This window comes from Pseudophryne corroboree, unplaced genomic scaffold (assembly GCF_028390025.1).
Source record: "Pseudophryne corroboree isolate aPseCor3 unplaced genomic scaffold, aPseCor3.hap2 scaffold_367, whole genome shotgun sequence".
NCBI classification, from domain to species: Eukaryota; Metazoa; Chordata; class Amphibia; order Anura; family Myobatrachidae; genus Pseudophryne; species Pseudophryne corroboree.
The window spans coordinates 214,367-225,424 of record NW_026970019.1 but is presented as its reverse complement, the minus strand read 5'-3'; the positions used below and the strand labels follow the sequence as shown (position 1 = coordinate 225,424).

Below are 11,058 nucleotides of genomic sequence, written 5' to 3'. Positions count from 1 at the left end.
ATATAAAAGTTAATGGATGTTGTAATACTGTATGCATGTTGTGAGGTAAATAATACAGTTCACATATATGTAATTGTATGTACATTGATGTAAATGTAGTGGTGAATACAATGAAGGCTTATTTTATGGTTTCACAGTGTATCTAAAGGGTTAATGTCCTTGTGCTCCTAACTGTCAATCACCTAGTGAGGTGATTGCCAGTGGGCGGGGCATCACCTCAGAGTGGGTCATGTGACTACTAGAGAGGAGTGGAGAGGTGCTGTGAGTGTAGCTGAGATAGAGACTGCATATCCCTTGGTGAGAGGACATAGTTTTTTGCTGCTCCGGCCGTCGCCCGCATTAGAGCTGAGCGGTATACATTGCGGCGGCCGGAGGGGGCTTAGTGTGTGAAGCCAGAACAGGGCTTCCTTACTGTAAAGGTGGTGACAGCAGCATTGAGACTCAGAACTGTTCATAGAACCCAAGATCAGCGCTAGTCAACTCACCCAGCAGTATTGGAAGGGCACATCTGTGACAGGGACACAGAGAGGGTTCCTTCCTACCTATTACCGGCACAGACTCTGACAGCCACAACAAAGAAGCCAGGACCAGCAGCAGAGGCTCCATTCTGTGTGGCTGTAAGTGTAAGGGAGGAGTCGGGGGAGCATCCGGCAGCAGCATCACTAGATGGTAGAAGTGTGAGTGCATAATCCAGCCATTTATATTACCCCTACACTAAGCACAGCAAGCCATAGGTGACTATTGTACATAGTCAATTTCATATTGGGACTAAGTACTCCAGGGCTAGGCCGCAATAATGGCTATTAAGCAGGAGGATAGTAATGGGTCACAGTAGTCAGAGTGACCTATAATTACAGTTCCATGTATGGCTTAATCATAGTGCTAAGGAGAAGGTAGAAAGCACTGGGTATATATATGTAACAGGAGGAGTGGAGTGAAACTTGAACTGTTTAACGCTTCATAAATAGTTTTAAAACTCCCCCATATATCAGCATCACATCAGTCAAAGGAGAGCCAGAGACATTGTTCCGCAGCGCTAAATAGAAAGTAACACCCTAAAGCTGCCACCTAATGTGTGTATTTATGCCCCTGAATTAGCAGAATTAGAGTCAAGGACATTAAAGGTAGCCATACTACAGTGACATTGGATGGATGTTAAAGCCTCTTAGCCACAAAGGATTAGAATATCATCCCGATTCAAGGACTAGCTTGTGGCACTTTAATACAACTGTGTTATATGTATATTCGTGAACCCGTAAGAAGGACTGACACGTAAGAGACTATTAGTTATAAAGTTAAAGGATTTGAGCTCGCTGTGACTATGATAAGAGAAACCATCTCTTGCAGATATATTTAATATAGACTCATCCTAAGAGACAACAATAATTTGAGGCATACAGGAATCGAAAAGCTATATATGCTCTGAAATATAGAAAGCATCAGCTACTTCAAATGGACACAAGGACGCAGCATAACAAAGGTTTATCATACCAGCTTCTTAGGAGTTTAGTTTAATACTGGACAACTACAGTAACATTTTTACTGAGGAAAGGATACAGATTCCTTGGTAATCAACTGTTGATGTTACTATCTATGAGCTAAATAGATACTTTCTGTTATCTGCCAAGGAGGAACTATAAGTAACCTTATAGGAGAAAGTAATCGCTACCATAAGTAGACTGAGCCAAACATCTTTCTCTTTAACTGAAGGGAGAACTGATAGTTGATACTAAAACATAGTGTCAGACATTCTGTATTAACTGCTGTTATTTTTAGGAAGTTTATGGGCCCTTATAGTGCACTATCATATTAAGAGTACCCGGGTCACTCTAACACCTAAGGGTGTCTTGAAAAGAAAAAGGATTTGTTGTATTGCATGCAGGTACTGTGTATAGGCCTAATTGACAGGGGGTTAGCATGGATTAATGACTTAAAGGGGAATGTGTAATTGATGAAATGTTAATGTATACTTAATCCATTTGGTACTGGTCATTAAAGTGTTATACTTTCCATGTGTGTCTGGTCCGTCTGGAAGTTGATCTGAAGATCCTGGAAGAAAGAGACAGGTATATTAGATAATATATCTATGATATAAGGGAATCATCCCCTAAGGATAGAGATCAGGCTTACTCAAGCAAGCCTTAACGGTAGTTAAATACTACACATAGCTTGAGTGGAGGCACAGCTATTAGGTAACCATCCCTTAATAGAATACATAGACAGCTCTCGTTCAAGGTAGGGTTACAAACGATTAAATTACAACAGCTGTATCCAGTAGGATTTTTTGGACCCTTTAATAAACATTCCGTTGTCATCAAGGGCAATATGAAATAGATCCTGATTACATTTAGATATGGATAGTGGTGCCTATATATGTTGACTCCATTGTATTTTATTGAATGTGGGTTTCTTCTGTCTATATATATTTTTTAAAAATAAGGAGCTTGTATATTTTATTTTTTGCGCTCCCTTGATAACAAGTGTGATTATCTTTAAAATTTGGTTTATTATTGGTAGAACAGTACTACCTATGGGAGCAGCATTTTATAATATATGGTGAAAATTAATAGATGTATAAAGATTAAATAAGCAACAAATTGGTGAAATAGATAAGTTTTGATAGGAGCACTGGGTTCTATATATATATATTGACATTTGGTTATATATATGTATAGACTTTATAAATTCTTGACAGAGATGTGCCTGAGCAGCGGCCCTCCCCAGCCCTATCCCAAATCATACTTATTTTGCATAGGAGATACCATGGTCATGAAGATTGTTCTCCCAGGGTGAGGTTCATTCATTGCATTCTGGGTATGCTGACCCCTGTGATTTCCCCAAATGTGGGAAACTCGACTGCATTATTTGTGGTAGTGGGGGACTGTGTTTGTGCTTTCCTCTGGTCAGCTCTGGTAAAAGTCAGATTTATTTGTCTCAGATCTTCCTCTAGCCTTGTTCTTCTTTCGAGAGTTTCCATGTGCTGCCTCAGTTGGATCTCCTTCACTTGACAGGGGGGTGCCCGAGCAGCGACCCTCCCCAGCTCTAGCCCAACTCCTACTTACCTGCCAGGTGAGATACTATGATCATGAAGATGCTTCTCCCAGGGCAAGGCTCACCCATTGCACTCTGGGTGTGCTGCTCCTGCGGTTTCCCCAAATGTTGGACACTTGACTGCATAATTTGTGTTTCCCCTGGTCGGCTCTCGTATAATTCAGATCTCTTTGTCTCAGGTCTCTCTCCAGCCTAGTTTGCTGTCTGTTTCCACTTCTCTTTTCTTGAGTTGCTCCCTTCTATGCCCTTGCGCACTATCCTGACTTCTCCCGTCTGCTTACTTTGTGCCTTCCAACGCACAATGCAAACTACAGGTAGTGCTGCAGGGCCCACACCCTTTTACTTGCCTTACAGAGCAGCTCTGGAGCTGTTACAGTGCCCAGCTGCTGCAAGAAATCAGCTTGAATGCTTCAGGGGCTGGGGCAAAGCCCCACACCGAAGTAGGGTGGAGGTGTTTAATGCGAACTAGGGGTCATCCAAGCGCCGCAAAAGGCCGCCATGCCCTGCACGCCCCTTTTCTCTTTTCATATGCAGACGAGGGTTGAAGCCAACTTTGACCCACTGCTTGGATGACATCACCATATGCAAATCCATCTGCTGCAGGCCTTCCCCCAGGAATGCTTGCACTAGTTGTTGCATTTGGTTTGTTGTTTGGGGGTGCTTCAGTATTAGGCAGCCTTCTGCCCTCCCATGTTCATCTGAAAATATGTGTTCTCCCTGCAGTTGTTGTCCCCAGATGAGAGTTCCCTTGTGCTGCCTCAGTTGAATCTCCTTTACTTGACAGAGATGTGCCTTAGCAGCGGCCCTCCCCAGCCCTATCCTAAGTCATACTTATTTTGCATAGGAGATACCATGGTCATGAAGATTGTTCTCCCAGGGTGAGGTTCATTCATTGCATTCTGGGTATGCTGACCCCTATGATTTCCCCAAATGTGGGAAACTCGACTGCATTATTTGTGGTAGTGGGGGACTGTGTTTGTTCTTTCCTCTGGTCAGCTCTGGTAAAAGTCAGATTTATTTGTCTCAGATCTTCCTCTAGCCTTGTTCTTCTATCGAGAGTTTCCTTGTGCTGCCTCAGTTGGATCTACTTCACTTGACAGCCCGAGCAGCGACCCTCCCCAGAACTATCCCAAATCCTACTTACCTGCCAGGTGAGATACTATGATCATGAAGGTGCTTCTCCCAGGGCAAGTCTCACCCATTGCACTCTGGGTGTGCTGCTCCTGCGATTTCCCCAAATGTGGGAAACTTGACTGCATAATTTGTGTTTCCCCTGGTCGGCTCTCGTATAATTCAGATCTCTTTGTCTCAGGTCTCTCTCCAGCCTAGTTTGCTGTCTATTTCCACTTCTTTTTTCTTGAGCCGCTCCCTTCTATGCCCTTGCGCACTATCCTGACTTCTCCCGTCTGCTTAATTTGTGCCTTCCAACGCACAATGCGAACTACAGGTAGTGCTGCAGGGCCCACGCCCTTTTACTTGCCTTACAGAGCAGCTCTGGAGCTGTTACAGTGCCTAGCTGCTGCAAGAAATCAGCTTGAATGCTTCAGGGGCTGGGGCATAGCCAACATGAGCCCCACACCGAAGGAGGGTGGATGTGTTTAATGCGAACTAGGGGTCATCCAATCGCCGCAAAAGGCCGCCATGCCCTGCACGCCCCTTTTCTCTTTTCATATGCAGACGAGGGTTGAAGCCAACTTTGACCCACTGCTTGGATGACATCACCATATGCAAATCCATCTGCTGCAGCCTTCCCCCAGGAATGCTTGCACTAGTTGTTGCATTTGGTTTGTTGTTTGGGGGTGCTTCAGTATTAGGCAGCCTTCTGCCCTCCCATGTTCATCTGAAAATATGTGTTCTCCCTGCAGTTGTTGTCCCCAGATGAGAGTTCCCTTGTGCTGCCTCAGTTGAATCTTCTTTACTTGACAGAGATGTGCCTGAGCAGCGGCCCTCCCCAGCCCTGTTAGGCCATCATCTACACGGCATAGCCCTGAATTTTCCAATGCGCAGCTCTTTGCAAAAGAGAGATATTGGCAAGGAAAAGCTGTCTTGTACCTTTGCATTTTTCTCCCAAACGAAGGACACTAGAATGAAAATTTTAAAGCCTCCTGTTAGTGCTTCATCTACACGGTATAGCCCTGAATTTTCCAATGCGTAGCTCTTTGCAAAAGAGAGATATTGGCAAGGAAAAGCTGTCTTGTACCTTTGCATTTTTCTCCCAAACGAAGGACACGGCTGTGGCTACCTCTGTGTCGGCACTCGGCAGCCCGTCCATAATTGTATATACCACCTATCACTGACCTGGTTTGGGAGTGTTGTGGACTCGGGGCTTCTTCCGATGACCGGGAAGAGGAACCGCCACTGGGTCGTAGTAGAGATGGCCGGATGTAGGTCTTCCTCATGCAGAACTAAGACGGCAGGCGGGAGGCCCAGAGGAATTCTTGTAGGTCTCCTGTAAGACAAGACTTGTAGAAATAATGAAGGCTGGGGTACTGAGATATTGGAGACACTGTGGTATTGAAGGCACTGAGGTACTGGGAGTACAGGGAGTGCTGGGAGACCCTTGGAGGCACGGAGGTGTTTGGAGGCACGGAGGTGCTTGGAGGCACGGAGGTGTTTGGAGACACCGAGGTGTTTGGAGGGACGAGGTGCTTGGAGGCACGAGGTGCTTGGAGACACGGAGGTAACTGGAGGCACGGAGGTGCTTTGAGGCGCGGAGGTGCTTGGAGGCACGGGGTGCTTGGAGGCACGAGGTGCTTGGAGGCACGGAGGTGCTTGGAGGCACGGAGGTAACTGGAGGCACGGAGGTAACTGGAGGCACGGAGGTAACTGGAGGCACGGAGGTGCTTGAGGCGCGGAGGTGCTTGGAGGCACGAGGTGCTTGGAGGCACGAGGTGCTTGGAGGCACGGAGGTGCTTGGAGGCACGGAGGTAACTGGAGGCACGGAGGTAACTGGAGGCACGGAGGTAACTGGAGGCACGGAGGTGCTTGAGGCGCGGAGGTGCTTGGAGGCACGAGGTGCTTGGAGGCACGAGGTGCTTGGAGGCACGGAGGTGCTTGGAGGCACGGAGGTGCTTGGAGGCACGAGGTGCTTGGAGACACGGAGGTAACTGGAGGCACGGAGGTGCTTGTAGGCACAGGATGCTTGGAAGCACAGGTTGCTTGTAGGCACAGGATGCTTGCAGGGACAGGATGCTTGGAAGCACAGGATGCTTGCAGGGACAGGATGCTTGGAAGCACAGGATGCTTGCAGGGACGAGGGAGCTCTGGATCATAGCTTCCACAGGAGAAACGAAGATACTCAGGCATCGGATCTCTGCCTGGTATCTGATTTTAAATTCCCCGCCCTAGCCTGATTGGCGGAGCAGGCAGGTGACGTCAGACCTGCTCCGCCTCCTTGCCCTTGCTTGTGATGGCGGCGCCCTTGCTTCCGGGAAGCCGCCGGAGAGCAGCGCCGACCCGCCGCTGAAGCCGGAGACTGACAGGGGAAGAGAGGCGCCGGGCAGACCAGGCCACCCGCAGGGACAAGCGCGGTCGCCGCTGCCCGAGGTTCGTGACAGTACCCCCTCCTCCAGGAGTGGCCCCTGGACACTTCCCGGGCTTAGTCGGATGTCTGGAGTGGAAGATCCGAATCAGACGAGGAGCCGTTACTTCAGTAGCCCCAATCCAACTTCTCTCCTCAGGTCCATAACCCTTCCAGTCCACCAAGTACTGTAATTTTTTATGAAGATAACGAGAGTCCAGAATAGCTTTGATTTCAAACTCCGCTCCAGCTTCTGCCACTACGGACGTTGGCCTTGGGAGTGCTGAGTGGAATCGATTCAGTATGAGGGGACGGAGTAGAGAAACATGGAAGGCGTTAGGTATGCGAAGATGGGCAGGCAAACCCAGTTTACAGACCACAGGATTTAAGACTTGTAGCACAGGGTAAGGACCGATGAACCTTGGAGCGAATTTCATGGTGGGCACCTTCAACCGGAGATTCCGTGTGGACAGCCATACCCTGTCCCCAACTTTATATTGAGGTGCGGCTTGCCGTTTCTTATCTGCAAAGAACTTGTACCGAACAGAAACCTGCTTAAGATTAGCATGAACCTTTCTCCAAATTTGTCCAAAGTGTCGTAGAGTGGACGCTACAGCAGGAACCTCTATTATCGGAAGGCTTGGAAATTCCGGAACACGGGGATGGAACCCGTAGTTGACGAAAAATGGTGATTCCCCAGTGGAAGAATGAAACAAATGGTTATGGGCAAACTCCGCCCAAGGCAACAACTCCACCCAGTTGTCCTGTGAAGGAGAGAGATACAACCGAAGAAAAGTCTCTAGATCTTGATTGACTCGTTCCGTTTGTCCATTTGTTTGGGGATGATAAGCCGACGAAAACTTAAGTTTAATGTGTAGAGTTGAACAAAGGGCTTTCCAAAACCTGGCGGTGAACTGTACTCCACGGTCAGAAACAATCTCTTGTGGCAACCCATGCAAACGAAAATGTTCTCGGATAAACAATAGAGCCAGTTTCGGTGCTGTCGGAAGACCAGTCAAGGGCACAAAGTGTGCCATCTTCGAAAAACGGTCAACGATAACCCAAACGGTGTTGCAACCCTTGGAACAGGGCAAGTCAGTGATGAAGTCCATGGAAATGTGAGTCCAGGGTCTCACAGGGATAGGCAGAGGACGAAGTAACCCTGCAGGAGGCAGACGAGGAGATTTATGTTGTGTACATTGGGGACATGAATTAACGCAATCTTGTACATCCTTCCTCATGGTGTTCCACCAGTAAGACCTTTGCAGAAACTTGTACATCTTCTGAGCGCCGGGATGACCGGAAAACTTGGAGTTATGGACCCACCGTAGTATTCCTGGGCGGAATCTAGCTGGTACGGACATTCTTCCAGGAGGAGGAGCTGGAGTAGTTAAAGCAGCAGAGACAGAAACTGGATTCAGAATTAAACCCCGCTCCGGAGGTTCATCCTCGTCTGTGGGAACCTGTGAACGGGAAAGCGCATCTGCTTTAATATTGAGAGTCCCGGCACGGTACTTGATAATGAACGAGAATCGGGAAAAGAAAAGTGCCCATCTCGCCTGGCGAGGATTCAAACATTGTGCGGATTTGATGTACAGTAAATTCTTGTGATCCGTGTAGATGGTAAACACATGTTTAGCCCCTTCTAGAAGATATCTCCATTCTTCCAAGGCAGATTTGATTGCCAAGAGTTCCTGGTCTCCAATAGAGTAATTTCGTTCGGCTGGAGAGAATTTACGAGAGTGGAAGCCACACGGATGTAATTTCTTATCAGAGGAATGCTGGGAGAGGACAGCCCCCACCCCGACTGAAGATGCATCAACTTCTAAGAAGAAGGGTTCCTCGAAATTTGGTTGTTGGAGAACTGGAGCCGTCGTGAAAGCTAACTTTAAGCGAGAAAAAGCTACAATGGCTTCCGGAGGCCACAAACTAGGATTAGAACCCTTTCTCGTCAGGGCAGTAATGGGTGCAACAATGGTGGAGAAACCTTTAATGAATTTCCTGTAGTAGTTCGCAAAGCCCAGGAACCTTTGTATTGCTTTCAGGGAAAGAGGCTGAGTCCAATCACGAATGGCCGACAACTTTTCCGGATCCATGCGAAGCTCCGTCCCCGAGATGACATAACCGAGGAACGGAATAGATGTTACTTCAAAGGTACATTTGGAAAGCTTGGCGTAGAGATGATTCTCTTGTAAACGGTGTAGCACCTCTTTGACTTGAGTCCTGTGTTCGACAAGATTCTTGGAAAAAATCAGTATGTCGTCCAGATATACCACAACGCTCTGATACAGCATATCACGAAAGATTTCGTTGACGAATCCCTGGAAAACCGCGGGAGCATTACTAAGACCAAACGGCATCACCAAGTATTCGTAATGCCCATCTCGGGTATTAAAGGCAGTCTTCCATTCATCCCCCTCTCGGATGCGTATAAGATTATAAGCTCCTCTCAAGTCGAGTTTTGAAAAAATGCGGGCACCACGAACCCTATCAAATAACTCTGTGATTAGTGGCAAGGGGTATTTATTCTTAATAGTAATGTCGTTTAGGCCGCGGTAGTCGATGCATGGTCTCAACCCCCCGTCCTTTTTCTTCACGAAAAAGAAGCCTGCACCAGCAGGGGAGGAAGAGGGGCGAATGAATCCCTTGAGCATATTGGACTTAATATACTCCGACATGGCTTGAGTCTCGGGAAGAGACAGAGGATATGTGCGACCACGAGGTGGCGTCTTCCCTGGGACAAGGTCAATAGGGCAGTCCCAAGGCCTGTGAGGTGGTAACAGGTCAGCAGCTTGTTCCGAAAATACGTCCTTGTACCCTTGATATGCCTCCGGAATGTGCTCTTCATCCGTTTTGGAGGTAACACGGAGCGGACAAACAGGAGTAAGACAATTAGTGTGACAAAAGGAACTCCAGGACAGAATTTGTGACGACTTCCAATCGATGTGGGGGTTATGACTTTTCAGCCAAGGCATTCCAAGAACCAGATCATGGGGCATTTCTGGGATTACCAAGAGTTCCAAATCTTCCTGATGTAGAGCCCCGACCCGCAGCTTAACTGGCCCCGTGCGCCACATTATGAGACCTTTGGAAATTCTAGTCCCGTTGATAGCCGTCAGTGAAATTGGCCGCTCGATAGGCCGTAACTTTAAACCCAAACTTTGGGCACAGAAGGAAGAAACGAAGTTCCCTGCAGCTCCGGAATCCAATAGGGCTTCACAAGACCTGGAGACTGAATTGGAGACTAGAGTTACTGGAAGCAAGCAGTCCGAAGTTGGAGAAGCTTTTGTCGTAACTCCCAGCTTGACTCCTCCGGAACAAGCTAGGTCTGCCCGTTTCCCGGACGGACTTTACAAGATTTAAGAAAATGATCTGCGGCTCCACAGTAAAGGCAGAGTTTACCCTCACGACGACGCTGTCGTTCTTCCGGAGACAGTCGGGAGCGGTTAATTTGCATGGGCTCATCTGAGCTAGGTGAGGCCACCGGCCTAGGAGTAGGATTCCGGAACCTGGAACGATCCGAACGGTTACGTTCTCTTCCACGCTCCTGCATCCGAAGATCCACCTTGACGCAAAGGGAAATCAAATCTTCTAATGGATCCGGCAGATCTCTAGTAACCAGCTCGTCTTTCAGCCGGTCGGAAAGACCGTTCCAGAAGGCAGCTCTCAGGGCATCATTATTCCAGCGTAGTTCGGAAGCAATGGTCTGGAAATGAACCACGTACTGGCCCACGGAACGGGCGCCCTGCCGAACACGGAGCAAATCGGAAGAAGCAGTGGTCATTCTGCCGGGCTCGTCGAAAATCCTTTGAAAGGACGAGATGAAGTTGGTGTAGTTGGAAACCATGGGATCAGATCGTTCCCATAATGGAGACACCCAATCCAAAGCAGAACCTTCCAACAGAGAAATAATATATGCTACCTTGGACCGGTCTGTAGGAAAGTTGTGTGCAAGTAGCTCGAAATGTACCTCGCACTGGTTCAAGAAACCACGACAATTTTTGGGATTCCCATTATAGCGGGACGGAGTAGGCAACTGAAGGCGTGGAGTGACACCGGCCGATGGTTGAACATTGCTGGCAACGGCAACTGGTGCGACTGCTGGAACAGGAGCCGGAATTACTGAGGCCAGAGACGCCTGAATCTGATCCAGACGCCCGGACAACTGCTGGAGGTACTGCATCACCTGACCTTGTGCTGCTTCCTGACTTTGCACTCGAGAAGCCAGGTTCTGGATGGCACTAGAGTCCGTGTTCCGATCCCCCGAGTCCATGTGGCCTGAGTATACTATCACTGACCTGGTTTGGGAGTGTTGTGGACTCGGGGCTTCTTCCGATGACCGGGAAGAGGAACCGCCACTGGGTCGTAGTAGAGATGGCCGGATGTAGGTCTTCCTCATGCAGAACTAAGACGGCAGGCGGGAGGCCCAGAGGAATTCTTGTAGGTCTCCTGTAAGACAAGACTTGTAGAAATAATGAAGGCTGGGG

General features: G+C 48.2%; 4 non-coding genes across 4 annotated transcripts; all 4 read left to right on the top strand.

The window, feature by feature from the left end:
• The first annotated feature begins 2,738 nt into the window (after positions 1-2,738).
• LOC135021055 (U1 spliceosomal RNA) lies at positions 2,739-2,902 on the top strand. Its single transcript, XR_010218373.1, has one exon. It is a non-coding gene; the product is annotated as a U1 spliceosomal RNA (small nuclear RNA).
• Positions 2,903-3,054: 152 nt separating this feature from the next.
• LOC135021087 (U1 spliceosomal RNA) lies at positions 3,055-3,217 on the top strand. Its single transcript, XR_010218404.1, has one exon. It is a non-coding gene; the product is annotated as a U1 spliceosomal RNA (small nuclear RNA).
• Positions 3,218-3,878: 661 nt separating this feature from the next.
• LOC135021119 (U1 spliceosomal RNA) lies at positions 3,879-4,042 on the top strand. The gene has a single exon (XR_010218434.1). It is a non-coding gene; the product is annotated as a U1 spliceosomal RNA (small nuclear RNA).
• Positions 4,043-4,187: 145 nt separating this feature from the next.
• On the top strand, positions 4,188-4,350 carry LOC135021071 (U1 spliceosomal RNA). The gene has a single exon (XR_010218388.1). It is a non-coding gene; the product is annotated as a U1 spliceosomal RNA (small nuclear RNA).
• Positions 4,351-11,058: the final 6,708 nt, after the last annotated feature.